The sequence below is a fragment of the Petaurus breviceps genome, unplaced genomic scaffold (assembly GCF_028583685.1).
Source record: "Petaurus breviceps papuanus isolate PSGF00001 unplaced genomic scaffold, PetGlider_PUasm1.0 80, whole genome shotgun sequence".
NCBI classification, from domain to species: domain Eukaryota; kingdom Metazoa; phylum Chordata; class Mammalia; order Diprotodontia; family Petauridae; genus Petaurus; species Petaurus breviceps.
In genome coordinates, this window is record NW_027186540.1 from 7,752,867 (window position 1) to 7,769,980 (window position 17,114).

Consider the following 17,114-nt stretch of genomic DNA (forward strand, 5'->3'; position numbering starts at 1 on the left):
ATAAATATAACCAGCACAATTTATTAGAAAAGACACGTTCTCTGTTAAATATTATCAGATCAAGAAATGTTATTTAGCATCAACTATGTACAAGAAAGTGTGGCCCAATGGATAGAGAGTTAACTTTGGAGCCAGAAAGACCCTGAGTTCAAGTCTTGCCTCTGACACATCCTAGCCATGTGACTGGATAAATCACTCCACCTTTCAGTGGGGCAGGCCATTCTTTAAGATTGCAAGTTGCAGGGAAGGTTCCCATCTGCAGTAGTAAAGGAAGTTTCCTATACCAACAGAACCACAAATTTAGTGCCTAGCTTTAGCCCTGGGTGGAATACACTTCCTAATTCTCAAGTTAACCATTTAGGATAATGCCTTTTTCCAAAGAGGCAAAATGCATTCCTCTAAATCTGCCATGGCAGAGGAAAAACTAATGATTTGGTCTGGTAGAAAGGTATGAAGTCTTAATTGACTACTAATCATTGTTGCTTTTCTAAATTACCTATGGATAATCTATGCTATCTTTGGATCCTATTACTAAACCTGAGAGTTGGTATTAATTATGCTACAAAACATTCGTTCCTATTTCTATGGATCTACCAAGGTATTTCCATCAGTAAAATAGGAACAATATCAATTATTCCTATGCCAAGGGATTATATTTGTGTTCAAGATTCTTAGAAAAATTAAATGTACATATGATAAAGCCAGAATTAATCAAAACTAGCTAGAATATTTAATTAATTTGACTTTTCCCCCAACCTACTTTCCAAAAAGATACAAGTCATCAGAAGCTAAGGTGAAACTAGAAATGTGTTTAAATATCAATTTTTAGGTTATCTCTTGGAGTCATGGTCAGCATAGATTTGGAACCAACAACTAGAGAAAGGAATGAAAAGCTTCAAAAAGAAGAGAAAAAGTTGCTTAAAGTTTTGAACAGATTTTTGGGATGAGGAGAGAAGACAGGTAGGTAAAAAACTAAATTCACTTGGTTTTTAAACTAAGAATGAGAAGCAAAACTTTATTGATACTTTATAGGATCTGTGATTTCATTACAGAGAGTATTTTCCCCAAAACACAGATAATACTTCTATAGACCTCATTTCACCACCTGATGACTAACACTCTGGTAAATATGCCTTTCCAAACTTAGCTAGGTTAGTCCTTAGACCACAGTCTGCTGCCAGTCTCATAAATGAAGACTTTTCCATCTTAGAAGGTCTTACTTTAGAATTCACGAGCAACAACATTTGAGAATACATAGCCACGTCCATATGATCAAGTATCAGTTAGATTTCAATAAATACAAGAAATATAAAAAAAAATTTCCATAGCCATTTATATCCAGTTAGACAGAAGTAATAAGAACAAAAAGAAAAAAGGAGAAAGGAAGCAGCAACGGATATAGCAGAAAGAAGCCTGAATAAGTCAGCAGACCTGGATCCATATCCCAGCTCTGCCACTTAAGAGATGAATATTCTCTGATATGTCATTTCATCTATCTCCATCCTCAGCTTCCTCATTATTAAAAGAAGATGTTAGACTAAATAATGATGGTATCTTCCAGCTCTACTCCAATTACCCTTTGAGGGAGGAACAGAGAAAGTGACTGAGAAGAAAAAAGAATGGCAAAGAAAACAAAACCATTTCTAAGGGTTGGCATATTACTTTTATGGAATTTGAACTTCCTTTTTTATATTATCTGGTTAATCTGTCTTTACAACTCTTTAGATATTAAACATTAAAAGACTGTTTTGAAAGGGTTACAGGTGACAATTTACTGTGAATTATTTATAGTCACCAGAGAGATATTACTCTTTGGATCAAAGGTTGACCATCCCTTTCCTCTGACTTCTACATTTGCAGCATTTTACATGAAGATTCACATTCCAAATGATGCTCTTGAGACCCTATGAGATTCTGAATCAATAAAGAAATATTCAATTGTGTTTACTATGTTATACTAAGGTCAGAGAGTGCTATACATTTAAAAAGACTGAATAGGAGGCACTGAAAGCAAAAATGTATTAAATTTAATCTTCAAATATTCAGAAAATTGCAGAAATCATAATACATATTCTAAGTACTTGGTTAATGTTTTGTTGTAAAAATTACAATTATACAAATGGATATTTTCTTACTTAGCATGGGTACAGTACATACCTGGTTCCTAATACATGCCTGTGGAATACTGCATGTGTTGAACATAGTAAATCGATAAATTCCATATTAAAAGTAGATTACAGGAATGGTTTTAGTGTGACTAAAACCACAGGAGTAGGGGAGGGTCTTGTCACATTTTTACACCAAACTTACCTAGTCACAAGGTGAAGCAGTTATTGCCCTTGTCATAGATTCAAGGTGCTTTCCCTTTGCCAGTAGTATTACCTTCATGTTAACCAGATTGAGCTTCCTCCATGTTTCTAATTCTGGACCATTCTAGGAGTAACAAGATCACACAGTTAGGCTCAATTATGTTCAAGTTTAATAATTTATCAGGTTCAATGAGAAAGACACATAGATCTGAGTATTAGTTAGCAGATGACATTCCAGCATCAACTATGTGACTTCCCTTGGGTGCCTCTTCAATATGTTAATCATATAAGAATGCTAAAAGTATTATAAATGGAATTTATTCAAATTAGCTATTCAAATTAATCTCTAATAGAGAAAGAACAGAAATTATGAGTTCTACAGATGTTAGATAGGAGGTTTCCTATCCCAATTCATCTATCTATTAGGAAACTAAGCATTCTATAGTCAAAGTATTCTTTGAAGGGAAAAAAAATTTTAAAAAGGCAACACATTTTATATTTATCCTCCTTAATTTTTTTATGCCATCCTACTCCGCACCTCCACCTTTTTGGCAACACACTATTATCTCTTTATTTCTAACCACAATATTCAATCAACCTTATTTATTAAGTGCCTACTATGTTCCCTATACTCTGCTAAGCACTAGAGATACTAATATAGGCAAAAGGCAGTCCCTGCCCTCAAGAAGTTCATAATCAAAGGGAGAAAGAAGACAATAAACAAATATGTACAACCGTGTACATATTCCACTGCCCATCTGTGTTATTTGTAATTTTAATTCTGCTCAAATCGTAGTGCTCCCCAAGATGGATAGGACCTGGACCTGTGGTTTCATTGGTATATGAAATTCCTGGATGAGGAAATGCCTACTAACTCTACCAACACAGGTAAGCATCTTGTCTGTAGTTTGGATTCTTAGATGGCTGTCTCTTTAATAATTAATCATATAATATCACAGGAGACTCACTGAAAATAGAGCCATTTAAAAACTTCCTCACTATTTTGTTCTAAGATGACAGAATAAACCAAAAATTGAATTTAAGTTAAGCTTTGTGAAGGCAGAGATGCCACCTATGCTTTTTCTCTTATAGTATAGTGCCCTTTCATGTGGCAAATGTTTAAAACGAATAATCTTAAGTATTAATAAATCAAAAATCATAATCCTCAATAATTTAGTTTTAAAATGTAATAGGAGAAAAATACAAATGTGGCATGCTGAGCTGTCCAAATGAGAGACTTGATTTTTATATGGTAAAGTATATTTAAAACTACAGGTAGAAGATCTGTTAGACAAGACCTGTTTATATTGCTTATAAAGGGAAAAATACTGTATTATATAAACACAGGCAAGTACAAAGGAATTTCAGGAAGAAGAGAGCATGAACTGGGACCAGGAAAGGCTCTACAGAGGCTCCTGAGCAGGGTCCTGAAGAAAGCCAGAGATAGGGGTAAAAAGGAGTGAATTTCTAAGGGAGAGGGTTAGCCTATGCTGAAAGCACAGAGACTGGAACTGAAATAAGTTTAGCAAATAGCTAGTTGGCCAGGTTGGCTGGAATAGATTATAAAGTCATACAGCATTAAATGTCAGGCTGAGAAGATAATATTTGATTCTAGAAGCAATTGGATTTTTTTTACTGAGGGGGGACAGGATCAGACTGGTGCCTTAGTAAGACTATTTTGGCAGCTGTATAAATAAGAGAGGGGAGAACCTGAAGGTATAGCAATTAGGAGGCTATTTAAATGAGGGCCTAAACTATCACAGAATAGTTTCCCTGTGAGGGCAAAGAACCTGAGAGCATTGAGGATGCCAGTTCGATCACTTTAACAAAGTCTTTATCAGGGTTGATTATGCCTTTTTTTTTGAGTTCATAAAGCACTTATTATCAATTACTTATTTTGGCATTTAGTATGTACTGTCCCATAAAACTACTCAGATCTCATGCTTCCTCATCTATTAGAGGCTCTCTAGTTCAAACCCTTTAAGCTGACGGTACCCGTCTCTTAGATTTTTGGAAAGTTCTCATTTAAAACATTCGGTCCCTCTGTTCTCATAAAGCAGGTAGTGAGTTAGGTCAATAAGGCACACTCTCTCAGAGAGCAGGGCCACAATGTTCAGAGGAATTTAAAACAGTAAAGTTTGAGTGGGAGGAAAAATTAGGCAACAGGGACAAAAATAAGCCCATCATTAACAGGACCAGGCGGTAGAGTCATTAATCAACCATGAGGTTGGAAGGACATTATAAAGGGAAAGGGAAGGAAATGAGCATTTACACAGTACCACTATGAACCAGATACCATGCTACGTGCTTATCTCATTTTATGCTCACAACAATCCTGCAAAGTGGATGCTGTTACCTCCATTTTACAGTTGAGGAAACTGAGGCAAACAGAAGTTAAGTGACTTGGCCAAGGTCTAAGTGTCTGAGGCCAAATTTGAACTCAGGTCTTCCTTGACTTCAGGCCAAGCCAACAATAAAAGGCAGAGCATTTGTGGGAAGAGTAGTAACAGGGACAAGACTTATGATTTCATTAGGATAAATAACTCAGGGTGAGGAAAGTACCTCTACAAAAGCAGGTCTCTATCTTCTCTGCAACTCTGGTCATAGAAAGTTGCCTGCCTAGAGCAGAGGTGTCAAACTCCAGTGCCCCAAACCAAATGAAAATATAGGAAAAAGCTTAGTAAAAGAAAAAATACAATAAGGATAATGCTCATTTACAGGTTTTGAAGTCAACATGTGGCCCTGAAGGTATCCTTTTCTAACTCAGTTTGACACTACTAGCTTACAGCACAGAGAAGTTGGCTAATATGCCCCAGGTCACAGAACCAGTAAGGATCAAAGTGGGCCTTAAACCTTCGGTCTTCCAGGCTATCAGGCTGTTCATTTCTACTTTGGATTCAGCTTCTGACACTCATTAGTTATGTGGCCTAGAATAAGTCAATTTAACCTCTCAGTATAACCTATAAAACTAGGATATTCATAGCCCCTATATCACAGGACTGTGGTAACTCTTTTTTTTTTTTAATTAAGAAATACGCAAAGAGCTTTGCAAGCCTTTAAAGTATTGGTAGCTATCTATGTGTGGGAAAAGTAAAAGGTTTAATTTACCAAAGTTATGAGAAATCTAAGGGGCTAGCCCGTGGATCCAGGGAAAAATGTTAATGAGGTCTCAGACATTTTAGCAGTTTATCTAGCAAAGGGACTAGGCAGTAAGGTGGTGTAGTGGCGCCAGGTCTGGAGTCAGGAACACAAGTTCAAATCCTACCTCAGCTGTGTGACCCTGGGCAAGTCACTTAATCCTTTTTGCCTTAGTTTTCTCATCTTCAAATTAAGCTGGAGAAGGAAATGGCAAACACCCAAATGGGGTCTCCAAGAGTCAGACATGACTAAACAACTAGTAAAGGGAAAAATGGGAGGGGGGGGACTCATCATAAGCAACACTTTATTGCTAAATCTGGGGATTCTGCATAATTTGAAATGAATAACAAAAGAAGCAAAAGAACAGGTCCTTATGGCAATGCAACTCTGATTCTTGGTTACACAAATTAATTCATTTGTAAGCATTTCTAAGTATTAGTAAGACTTGGGCAATTTTGGGGGAAAACTGTGAACAATTACTGATTAAACTGAGTGTTTCAAACAAGCAGGAGCGGAACAATTCATAACAGGCAATTCCTAAGATGCCACCATAAAATCATGCAGGTGTTTTTGCTGATTTTTTTATGTGACTTCATGCCCATAAGATTACTCCTCTGTAAAATGAAGGGCTTAAATTTCTAGGTCTAACATTCTATAAGATTCTAGCACACTGGTGTCACCCAATTTGGTATTGAATATAAAATCAATTCAAAAGCAATTAATAATATATTTGTGACAATTTGATATATTTCATTTTACATTTAATACATAATTTTAATATAGATATGTTTACATTATCCAAGCATATAGCAAATGGGAATTCTGGGAAGCAAGATTTCCTAATACCCATTATTTTGTAACTGTAAATTTTTTTTGAGTTTTTGAATATTATGAGTTTTTATTTTTATTTTTTTTTAAAGCAATTGGGGTTAAGTAATTTGCTCAAGGTTACATGAGCCCGGATTCGATCCCAGGTCATCCCAACTCTGGGGCCGGTGCTCTTACTCAATGAGCCACCTGGCCACCCCTATTATGAGTTTTTATAATTATAAGCATAGAGGAAAGGAGTGATGAAATTTTAAACTCAAATACAGCATGCAAGAAAGATATTAAAAAAAAACATTTCTTTAAAACTGTGAAATAATAATACTTTAATTGTTAAAAATGAAGTATATGGGACTGAAAATAAAGCAATCTTTTTTGGGGGGGGAGGGTAAACCAGAGTCAATAACTTAAAGGCATAACATCATAGCTTTAGTCACGTTTTATCGATTTACATTTATTTACTTGAAGACTGAGCCATATTTATGCGATTCAATTTATTAAAGACTGCCTATAAAAGTTAAAAGCTGAATCTGTACTCACGTACTGAACTTCAAGTGTATATGACAATGCTGAATTGCATGATCTCTGCCCCAGAATAAATTTATTCTTTCAGTTGGCTCACGTTATGTGCCAAAGACAGCTCTATTGTTGTACAAGACCATACTCTCACTATAGGCAGCCAACATACACAAATTAATCAAATGTTGCCTTGAATTGTTACTCAGGTGCAAAAGTAAATGGTAGACTCAAATCAGTAGTCAACAAGTATTTATTATCTACTCTGGATCAGGCACTGTGTTCAGGCTGGTGACATAAAAATCAAACTGAAAATAGCCCCTAAGGTACCTACATTCTCCTAAAGGAGTCAACACACATAAACACATAGTGATTTTATTTCTGGGGAGGAGCATTAGAAGTTGGGGAGGCTGAATCAGAAAAGCTCTCCAGTAGAAAGTGGCACCTGATCTGAGCTCTGAAGTAAAAGAGAGATTCTAAGGTGTAAAAGTGGAGGAGCAGGGTAAAGAGGAATTGCATAGAAGGTACAGGGAACAGTGTATGCAAAGGCACAGAGATGAGAGCTAGACTATCATGTGTAAGAAACAGAAAGGTGGTCAGTTTGGGCAGAGGGTTAGGGGAGAAGTGGTTGGGAGAAATACAAACAGTAGTGTATGAAAGGGAATAAATCCATAAGCCAGAGGTAATGGAGCAATTGAAGTTTACTGAACAGGAGAATAACTTCCTGTAAGGGTTATGGGATTTAAAGATCTTCCATGCCCCATTGCACTTGCTGACGTAGCAGGAAGGGGCGGAGCAAGAGGAAGCGGAAGCCAAGCTAGAGTTCCTACGGTGGCTAGAAGTGGCGGCGACAGCGGTGGCAGCAGCAGCAGTGCGAAGCCCTTTTTGAGTCAGCCAGAATTTCTGCTAAGGACTCCTGCTGAGGACTGCCAGGGGCCGGAGCTGCTGGGAGCACGCTTCCTGGACGCTGGGTGGTTGCTGTGAGTGGGGAGAGGAGGACCTTTGCCTGAGGTACCCTGTTCTGTTTTAAAGGCTTGAGAATGTGGGTGCTTTCTACTTTATCTACCTGTGCCAATTTCATAACTACTCTGATGGCTTTCACTTTCTGGTTTTGGGACTCAGTCTTTTGGTATTTTAATAAATTTTCTAGCTTATTCCCCCATATAGCAAGCCTGATTTATTTTGTGATGGATAATTATATCAGCATATCTGTAATTTCCATAGGCATTGTGAATATGGCATTGCTGATACACATCCTTAAGTCCTGTGTCTTAGGAATATTATTTTTAGCAGTTGTGTACAGGGGGAGACTTGAGGCCAAGGGAGATTAAGAGGCTATTCTAATAGTTCAGGAAAGAGGGGAACAGTAAATAAAAGAATTTCTGAGAGTGAGTAGATTTTAAAAGTGGGTTGAGTCTGGAAAGGTCTCTTAAAGAAAGAGCTTTGAAGGATTTGGAGAACATGAAGGAAAGGGAAAAGTATTCCAGGCAGACAGAAGAACATAAAAGCTCAGAATCTAGAATTCACTTAGCATTTATTGAACACCTACTAGGTATAAAGTTGAGCACTTGTTAGAGAGCTAAAGATGATTACAACATAATCATTGCCTTCAAGAAGCTTATGGATTTGCAAAACATGGCATACTTAAAGGCAACTAGATGGCTGACATATCTGGAATAGTCTCCACTGGATAGTTGTTGGAGATAAAGATGGGGAGGGTGGGGCAAGACTGTGAGAACCTTGAATTCCACACTGAAGAATTTGAATGCCATAAGTAATATGGAGCCAAGTAATATGGGTTTGGAGTTGAACCACAGCAAGCAACCATTAAGTCCAGCCCCTACTTGATCAAGAATTTCCCCAACAATATTGCCAACAATCTAGCCTCTGCTTAGAGACTTACAGTGAGGAGTAAAGTCACTATCTCAGAGGCAGTTCATTTCACTTTTGAATAACTTTAATGACTGGAGGAAAACCTTCTTGAAGTCTCAATCTGTCTCTGAAACTTCTACCCACTGTGCTCTTGAGGCCACTTGTGGCCTTCTAGATCCTTACGTGCAGCCTTTTGACTGAATCCGAATGTGTTCTGTAAAATTTGTATTCAGTCAAAAGGTGGTACTTAAGGATCTAGAAGGCCACACATGGCCTAAAGGCCACAGGTTCCCTACCCCTGTTCTATCCTATTAGACCAAATGAAAAAAATCTAATTTCCTTTGTATATGAAAAACCTTCTAATCTTTTGAACAGTGATATCATTTATTTGTGCATTCTTCTCTTATTTGGAATAAACATCCTCCATTATTTTATTAGATCTTCCCATAGTGTATTGTGATCAGTCATCTCATGATCCTGGTCCCTGTACCCCTCTGAAAGCACTGTAGCTTTCTAGAACAAATTCCCTTTAAAAATTTTTTTGTTCTGTAAAACTTGGACTCAGTCAAAAGGTGACACCCAACGACCTAGAAGGCCAAGTGGCTTGCAGGTTCCCCACCCCTGTACTAGATGTCCATCCTAAAATGCAGCACCCAGAATTTCAGACTGGTACAGACTGGTGGGGCTTGAGGGGAGAGGAGGAAGCAGGGCTGGAACAGTAGGTTTATATACAAAGTGAAGTTCGGTAAAAACAGTTTTGTGTTACTTGATCTTGCCATTTGCTATATCTTTCCATACAAAGAATCTTGCTACAGTACTACTGTAGGTTCATTGTTAATGTAAATGATCACCCATCAATGACAACTCTAGGAAAATTAACTACTTATGGGTACAACTTCTACAACTATTACACATAGAAAAGTTACTAGTGTAATGGGAAAGTAAATTTAAAGATCTTCCCTGCCCCTAGGCTAAAGTGCACCTGGAGCCTGGGGTGGGAGGCTTGTTTTTCAGTAGATACTTCTTGATTGGCCAGTGAGTCAATAAAGTTGTTACATTCTCTGAGCCAGGAGAAGGCTACATAAGCCCTGATGTGTAGCTTTGTTTTGGGGCTCACTTTGAGAAGTGTTCTGTGATTTGATATGGATTCTGGGAAGCCGTTGTCCAGAGCCCCCCGGCTTTGAAAAACCCAGATGTTGATTGGGTATGGATATAATGGTCGGCCAGTTTGGAAATCTGTCTACTTGATCTGTTTCTCTGTCTTGATAATTCTGTCTGTATACTTTGAAGTTTGGGGTGCTGACCTCTTTCCCCTGAACGAGGTAAATGATATATGTTTGACTGATTAAAGTAAGCTTGTTAACCCATTTTGAGTTGCTTTCCTTTAACAAAGCAGATCCAAGAACCTGTATTGGCAGCAAACCCTGAGGACGTTTGGGGTGCTTGCTGCTACAACTAGCCACACTGAAATTTCAATGTTGCTGACTTGGTATAATAATTAGCTAAATAAAGAACTTGCATAAACCCCAAAAAACAAGCTATATTGCTTATAAAGACAAAGTTGGTCTGCCGTTAATGTTATCCCATACCTGATGAACCGTTACCTAATATCACAGGATAGATTAAGTACTGGAAGGGATTGTAGAGAGGCATCTTAGAGGGTACAGTGTACAGAAGAAATGGAATAAGAGGGCTGTTATCTCAACCAAGGTTCTCTGACAATAAGACGTCAGTAACACCCCTATTTCACCTATAAACGTCTCTAAGAAAAACAGTAAGAAGGTTTCCAGAATATTCATTTTAGACATTAAGTCCAAGTAGCACAGCACAAATATTCACAAGCTAATCCTTTTACTTTAGGACTTTGTGTAATGTAATACTATGCTACTCAGGTGCTAACAAACAGGTGAAACAAGATGCCATCTATTATTTAAAAGTCAGGCTAGCCTCCAATCTAACCAAGATTTTGCTAGAATCCTTACACTGGTTTTGTAAGACATGGCAATTTTAAGGCTACTACTACAAATTCAGGACTTGGAGATCACAGGTTCCAGGTTATCATCCAAACTGCTAGTTTTATATAGGATGCAAAACATCTTCAGTTCAATTTTACTGTAAATTGTAGCAATCAAGATGCACCTTTTATAGCTCATGTACATCTTCATTTTACTGTACTTTAATAAGACTTGAGTTCTAGTTCCAGTTCTGCCATACTAGCTGTGTGACCCTGGACAAATTGTTTAACTTCTCTGAGTCTGTTTCATCTGTAAAATGAGAGGACTGCACATAAAGCCTTCTACAATGTTGGCTCTAATTCTATCATCCTACATACTTTTTTGTGCAGTCTTCTGCAAATTAAGCCCCAAGTTTCTCTAGTTTTTATGCTGGGAGTTCTCTATACTGATGCAACTCCAGGCACAGACTAAAAAGAAAAACCTTTGCAAAATCACAGGGCAGCACCCCCATGGAATTCTCCAGTTTCAGCTGCCTTGTCTTCTTTGCACACAGAAAGCAGTAGCTTGGACAGACGTGCTCAATTCCTGTCCTAGAATCACTCCAGAGCCTTAAGCAACCATGCAGGAGACTGTCAAGCTCTGATTCATCATCCTTTTCAGGAATGTTTTCCTTTAAACTCTGGCTGAACAATTTTGATTATGTTATTTTATAAGGCAAAATATTCAATAAAAGATCAACTTTATAAGAAATCATCAATAATCAGATGTCAGAAATGACAAATAAGCTTTACTCTAAAAAAAGGAAACCTTACATGAACATATTCCTAAGAAGGCTGCCCCATCTGTAAATAAAACAAGACACATTAAAATCCAAATTCTCTGCCAGATCTTTTTCGGAAGTCTCTCTGTAATTGTTCTTCCAGAAAAGAAATTAACAGGCATTCCTGTAATAATTTGACCAACTGGAGGAATCAAATTTTTAAACTCCGCCAAACTGGCAATTCGATTGACCAACATATTTATTTTAAAAAATCTTTTCTCCACTATTTTTGAATTTTTAAATCCAGTACCAGCCTGAGTAATGTACCTTTAAATGTATAAAATGCTAGATTTTATTTAAAATGTCATTCATTCAAACACTTATTGAGCACCTATTTTCTTTTAAAAAAATTTTTTTTAAAACATTTTTTTGCCTTTTTTTGGGGAGGGCAATTGGGGTTAAATGACTTGCCCAAGGTCACACAGCTACTTTTTGTGTTAAGTGTCTGAGGCTGGATCGGAACCCAGGTCCTCCTGACTTCCAGGGCTGGTGCTCTATTCACTGTGCCACCTAGCCGCTCGGAATGCCTATTTTCGAGCCATTACTCCAGGCATCTTAAGAATACCTTAAAAAAAATATGTACCACTATAATCTACTAAGTTAGATTGTCAGAAAACTGCATTTCTTTCATAAGTATACTTCTTAGACAAAGCAAGTGTTTTTAATCACCCTCAAGCAGACACAAAGATTTGGAGTTGGATAGAATGAGAACCATTCTAATTTCTTTCTACCACTTAATGTACACAAAGATAAAGTTGTGAATTTCATAAAGAGGCAGTGTATCTAACCACAATAACATTAAAAAAGAAATGTTATATGAAGATGTTAAACAATGAATTTAGTAATGGAGTAACTAGAGTCTGGTCAGATTTGATGTTTCATTCAATTGTGGTACATCACCTTTCTAAGGTTGAAAAAAAGAAAAAGCAACAAAAATAGTAAAAAGATACTCCCTTTTATTAACTATTTGAAAATTAATCTTACAAAAAAACAAAAACAAAAAAACCCCACCAAACCCAACCCAAAACTCCATTCCTCCAATCCAAAGCAATTAGGGGTGATTAAGTACCTAATTTATCTTTATTTATTTACTTTCTGTGTGTGTGGTTTTTTTTTGGAGGGCAATTGGGGTTGTGACTTGCCCAAAGTCACAGGGCTAATAAGTGTGTCAAATGTCTGAGGCTGAATTTGAACTCAGGTCCTCCTGACTCCAGGGCCGGTAGTTTGATACGCCACCTAGCTGCCCATATCTAATTTATCTTTAAGACCCTCTGGAATTTCCACCATTAAAAGATTTTTTGAAAGGCCTACTGAACATATCTGCAGTTTTTTTTCCAAGTGTACAAATATTTCAACACAATTTTCTGTCAAACTCTTTTTTTTTTTTTAAAGCAATTGGGGTTAAGTAACTTGCTCAAAGTTACACGGTCAGTTTTTTTGGGTGCCAAGTAGCTGAGGCCAGAACCGATGCCGGGTCTCCCCATGTTGGGGCCAGCGCCCTTACTCACTGGGCCACTTGGCCGCCCCTAAACTCCTCTTCTTTTAAAGCTGAAATTCATTGATTATGGGAAAAGACCTAGTCCCAGAGTTATCAGTATCCAGATGACCCTGGGCAAATCACTTGATTTCACTAAAATTCAGTTTCTTATTTGCAAACTGGAGACAGTCCTTGCACCTGCCCAACTCACAAGATAGTTTTGAGGATCAAGTGAGATCAAGTACTCAAAAGTTTGGGGTGGGGGGGGGAGAAACAAATTGCTATGCAAATGTAAGGTAGCAGAGTCTATACTCTCCATAAGATATCCCTAGCTGACAGTTATAAAAGACTTTACAAAAAGGTTTACAAAAACTTTACATAGTTATCTGATCCTCACAATAATGCTTTGTGATGTTGTTGAGTACTTTCAGTGGTGTCCTACTTTCCTTGAGCTCAGAGAGTCTTGGTACTTTTTTCTTTGGAACATAGAAGAAAATCACTGTTTTTTTTTGCCTAACCAAATCTTATTAAAATTTTTACCATCAAAAAGCAACCTACAAATTTTAGAAACTCACAATGGAGTGCTTTTGTGACCTGCCATATTGAAATAGTCTTAGTTTTCATGACCACTGGAATTTTGAATTGTCAAAATCTGAAAATCACCTGAGGAATATTTTGGTGTAAGATTCTGATTTCCCACTTTTTACCAAAAAGCAACTCAGTCATTTTAAGAACTAGGCTATCTGTACCATCTGAAAAATATCACTTTAAATTACTTATGTGAAAATTCAGGATTAGTATACAGAAAAAACCCCTAATTTTAGATTTTTTTAAATTTAAAAATACACTTGACTTCATCAGCTTTTGAACTTAGAGTTGAGGAGTTATTGGGTAAACCCAGAAACCTTGAATTGCTACAACTCAATGGAAGACACAGACCTGAAATCCCCACCCCCCCAAAACCCAACTTTTTTTTTAAATGTGAGGTCCAAGTCCCCAAAAGGGGAAGTGGTATTGATATGGAAGGCATGGGCTGGAATCCCACCTTTGATTCTTATATTACAGTTGCCACCCTATGAGCAAGTCACCTCGTATTTCTGAGCTTTGGTTTCCTCATCTGTAAAATGTGGCTAACTGTAGTACTAACATGAAGGTGATGTGAAGCTCAAATACAATCTATAGAACACACTTTAATTATATCAATGCCGTTCCTTTTGAGGGGTACCAAAGCAAATTAGGGAAGGCTCCACAGAGGAAGTAGATGAGTAGGACCTTTAAAGGAGAATAAGGGGAGCTCAACAAAGAAGAAAAAGAGCCTAATAGCACAGTCTGGAATAGTGAAGTGATAGGAAATTAACAAAACACTGAATTTAAAGTTTGCCACCCAGCTCAGGGCATCTGGGGGGTACAGTGGATAGAATCCCAGGGCTGGAGTCTGGAAATCCAGAGTTCAAATCCTGACTCAGACAATTACTAGCTGTGGAAGTGGGCAAATCACTTAACCCTAGTTGCCTCAGTTTCCTCAACTGTAAAATGAGCCGGAAATGGTAAACCACTCCATTATCTCTCTCAAGAGAACCCCAAAATGGGGTCATGAAAAGTCAGACACAACTGAAACAACAAAAAAACTTAGCTCGACTTCAACATACAGAGTATTGGTATCTCTTAAGATAGTAAAAGTTAAAATACAGGTACCATGGATAGTGACTCTGTTATTCTGTGCAAAGTAGGGACTTAGGGTAATTTATGAAACATAAACAATATCATTAAAATTAAAAAAAAAACCATGGGTGGTAATTTATTTTAATTACCTTAAACTTGTCAACATCTCTAATTGGTAAAAATTGCCCTTTCTACAGTGAGTAGGCTAGAATTTTGAGATGAAATAAAAACACACACCGATTTTCCCATTACGTGACTTGACTATTTCAATGACATCAAGGTGTTTTATACTAGTTAAACATCTAAACACAACACCTTTTATTGAACTTGCAGATGTACTGGGTAAGATTATAGACTTGGAGCTGGAAGAACCTTACAGGTCATTTGGTGCAACTCCTCCATTTGACAGAGGAGAGAGAGAACACCGAGGCCCCAGAGGTTAAGAACCATGCCTAGGATGATACTGGGTCTCGTAAACAGCAGAGTCAAGGCTCCAAATCCAAACCAGACTTTCCGATTCCAGATCCATCCAGTGTTCTTTCCACCTTTCCAAGGCCTGCCATCCCCACAACGCGGCGACCCTGATATTTTTATTTGCCCCAAATGAAAACAACAACATAGACATCCCGTGCTACAGCTAAATTGCTTCTTCGTGAAAGAACGTATTTTTATTTTAACGGACTATAAACAACTCCTTCATGAAAGAACGTATTCCGATTTTTAATGAACTATATATACAGCAAGTACCAACAAGTGGCATCTTCAATTCTCAGAAATGAAGTTTAAAAAAAAGTCAGAAAGGAGAACAGCTCGTCATTTTTCAGCACAATAGGGGTCTGGACTTTACATTCCTCCCAGCCTTCTCCTCTAATCTAAGCAACAAAGTTGGGGGGAGGGGAGGGAGCAGCAGCTAAATGTTTGAGGATCAAAACAGGGAGGGGGACGTCTCTACCCTCGACTCCCATTAAACGGGGATCAAACGTCCCGATTCTCCCGAGGCGCTGAACTCAAAGACAGCGGCGAGGAGCACTTCAGAGAACAGCTGGGGACCGGAGGGGGCTCAGAGGAAAGGGGGAGGGAGGACCCCACCCCCAGCCAAACCTACACTAACTAGGGCCCGGCCGCCTCCCCGCCAGGAGCGGCCCCCGGGACCCCGGCTCTGGAGCGGGGGCCCGGGCGGACAGCTCCGCGTCCCGCGGAGGCCGGCGTGGCCAAGTCTGCCCCGGAGAGCGGGGGGGGGGGGGGGGGGCGCGGTCCCCAGGTAAAGCGGCCGGGGGGGCCCGGGGGGCCCCCCGCGGGGGGGAAAGGGGGGGGGGGGGGGGGGAGAGGGAAGGGAGGGAGGGGAAAGGGACGGGGAGACATCAGCACCCCCCGCCCCCAGCTCACCCCCTTTTACAAAACACATAAAGCTAACCTAGAGAACGCGATCACCCCAACCCCCAGACCCTCCCCCCAGGGGTCCCGGCGCCATTTGGACTCCATCGAAGCGAGCCGCCGCCATTTTCCGCCTCCGTCAGTAACGCAGAGGCTCCTCCGCCTCTTCGGCCGCCCGCTTCCCATCCCCGCAGCCCCAGCCCGGGGAGGGAGGAACTGGCCCTGGCCGGCGAGGAGAGGGGAGGGGTGTGGAGGGGAGGGGAGGAGCGGCATGGGTGGAGGGAAACCTCCTCCAGCCGGCCCGGCCCGGGGCTCCCCCCCTCCCGCCCTCGCCCTCTGCACCCCCCCTCCCCACCCCTCCCCCAGGCCGCAGGTCCAGGGGCCCAGGAGGGCTGAGGGCAGGGAAAGGGGGCAGGGGCAGGCGGCCAGGGGGCCGGGCGGACAGAGCTGCGCTGCGCGGGGCGGAGCAGAGAGGCCCCGGCGGCGGTTGGGACCTGAAGGTTCCATCGCACTTACTTCCTGTTTTGGGTCCGGGCACTTTGGAAGAACCAGGATGGAGGCTCCGAAAAATACCAGGATGGAGGAAGCAGCTGTGGGCTAGAGCAGCCGCGGCCGGAGAGAGAGAGCGCGACAACCCGCCGGAAACCGGGCCACCGCTCCGCCCCGCCCCCAGACGCTCTCCTCTCCTTCCCCTCCCGCCTTTCTCCCCTGTTGCAGCAGCCACTCTTCCCTTCTCCCCCTGCTGTCGTCATTTCCGTCCGGCCACTAGAACGTCGAGAAAGGGGCCGCTGCTTTTCGGATCCCCTAGGTCCGAGGGGCTGGGGGTGCGGGCGGATGGGTCTTTCCCCTTCTTTAAACTCCAGGCCTCCCCTTTGGGAAAAGCTTCCTCCAGGCCAGCGGCTGGTGCTCCCTCGGGCAAATGGGACGGGCTGGGACGGCCGCGGTGTCCCTGGGCCCCAGGGGTGGCGGGTGCAGTGTGCGGGGATGGGATGGAGGAGCCACGGAGTGGGGCAAAAAGGGAAAGGAGAGCCTGGGGTTCTCCTTTGTGGTGGAAGGACATGAAAGATTATCTAGCGCAGGGGGCCTTAAACTTTTTCTTGGCTAGGACCCCATGTGTATCTGGTGAAGCCTCCCTCAGAATAAAGCTTTTAAATGCAAAAATAAAA

At 40.4% G+C, this 17,114-nt stretch overlaps 1 protein-coding gene across 3 annotated transcripts in view; it reads right to left on the bottom strand.

Annotated features, from left to right (window-relative positions):
* The window catches only part of LOC138176011 (cyclin-D-binding Myb-like transcription factor 1), a 55,581-nt gene extending 38,467 nt beyond the window's left edge, over window positions 1-17,114 (bottom strand). The window contains exons 1-2 of one of the 3 annotated variants that reach the window (XM_069106714.1): window positions 16,465-17,114; window positions 2,311-2,433 (exon numbers count right to left, since the gene is read on the bottom strand). The gene's annotated coding sequence lies outside the window, so the exon portion shown is untranslated. The remainder of the gene's footprint in view (window positions 1-2,310; window positions 2,434-16,464) is intronic. The other 2 variants (XM_069106712.1, XM_069106713.1) reach the window with 2 other exon arrangements.